A 1,796-nucleotide genomic window follows, 5' to 3' on the forward strand; every position below is an offset into this window, starting at 1 on the left:
TTTCCTTTTAAATAAATGTTTACACTTTTGACATTTAGTGTGATTATTAATATGGTTAGGCCCAACTTATCGTCTTACTACTGATTTTCTATTTGTCCCATACAGTGTTTGTTCACTTTGTCCCCTTTTGCTGCCTTCTTTTGGATTACCTGAATATCTTTCATAACTCCACTTCATCTCCTTTTCTGACTGTTTTTTATTTTAGCCATTTTAGAGGTTACTCTAAGGCTAATAGTATAAACCTTTATCATATTCGACCTTTGATATTACATCAGTTCACTTATAAGACAGACATATCACTTTCTGTATAAGACATTTATAATAGCATAACTTTATTTCTCTTTTCCTGGCCTTTGCACTATTGTTGTCACACATTTTACCTTTACATATCTTATAAATCCCGCGGTGCTTTATTATTATTATTATTTATGTATTATTTTTCTTTTTTTCAACAGTGGCCACAGCCAAACTTATCCCCAGGTCCCAGAGTGGACGACCCAGTGCTCATGAGCTGTGGAGCTTGCTGCAGCAGCCCCCACTATGACAGGAATGGGCATTGAATTTGACTTAACTGCATATTATTTTTAAGCAGTGAATTATCTTTTAAAGAGATTGAAATGATAAGAAAAAATCTGACATATATATCTATGCATCTTTTGCTCCATCTCCTCATTTCTGTGCACTTCATTTTTTCATATAGGTAAATATTGCTACCTGAAGGACTCCTTTTAACATTTCTTGGGTGTACGTGCTTTTGGTTATTTCAGTTTTTTTTTTCAATGTGTGAAAACTTCTTTATTCCACCTTCCTTTGGCCCTGTGTGAGTGAGCACTAGCCACTACTCCTTCAATGCCTTCAGATGACTCTTTCCTTGGACTAGAATCGTTTCTTCACAACCATGTGCTATCCATATCTGCTGAATACATGAGGGGACACTCTGCACATCCCCTCTACACAGCTTTCTCCTTTTTGGTACTCTGCTCTGCAAATTCCAGCTGACTTACTCTTCTTGGGCATTCAGCTCTGTCTCCTCAACTCAGAGAGTCTTCTGGGCCTTCTGCAATTTTTACACTAGTGTTTTACTATTTACTTAGTTTGCTTTCTTATAGGATTACTGTATTAAATGTGGACATGTTTTTATTTCAAATAATTACTATCAGCCATGTTTATGGGTTTTATTTTTTTGAGACAGAATCTTGCTCTGTCACCCAGGCTGGAGTGCAGTGGCACAATCTTGGCTCACTGCAACTTCCACCTCCTGGGTTCTAGCAATTCTCCTGCCTCAGCTTTCAGAGTAGCTGGAACAACAGGCGCACACCACCATGCCCAGCTAATTTTTTGTGTTTTAGTAGAGATGGGGTTTCACCGTGTTTTCCAGGCTGCTCTTGAACTCCTGAGCTCAGGTAATCCACCTGCTTTGGCCTCCCAAAGTGCTAGGATTACAGGCGTGAGCAACTGCACCCAGCCTACGTATTTATTTCTTAATGATTTATGATTAATAAGATGAAAAGAAAAAGGATAGTTGCATTTCTTCTCAATATGATTATATATGTGTAATTACAATTTAAAACAATATTAAAAATAATACAGTTCAGTGTTAATTTTTTTTCTTATATTTAATTTGTTAACTGTTTCGCAAAACATTTAAAATTGAAAAGATAAATCAATACTAAGATGGTCACTTAGATTCTCTGGTTGCTTTTATTTAGTTAATATAAGATGCTGTGATATTAATAAAACTTTAATACTAGGATTTGTAATTAACTGCAATAATATTCATGTTTGTAATCAGCCAC

At 35.8% G+C, this 1,796-nt stretch overlaps 1 non-coding gene across 1 annotated transcript; it reads right to left on the minus strand.

The window, feature by feature from the left end:
- Nucleotides 1–452: 452 nt before the first annotated feature.
- LOC118151939 (small nucleolar RNA SNORA5) lies at nt 453–576 on the minus strand. Its single transcript, XR_004740331.1, has one exon. It is a non-coding gene; the product is annotated as a small nucleolar RNA SNORA5 (small nucleolar RNA).
- Nucleotides 577–1,796: the final 1,220 nt, after the last annotated feature.

Source organism: Callithrix jacchus, chromosome 2 (assembly GCF_049354715.1).
Source record: "Callithrix jacchus isolate 240 chromosome 2, calJac240_pri, whole genome shotgun sequence".
Classification (NCBI taxonomy): Eukaryota; Metazoa; Chordata; class Mammalia; order Primates; family Cebidae; genus Callithrix; species Callithrix jacchus.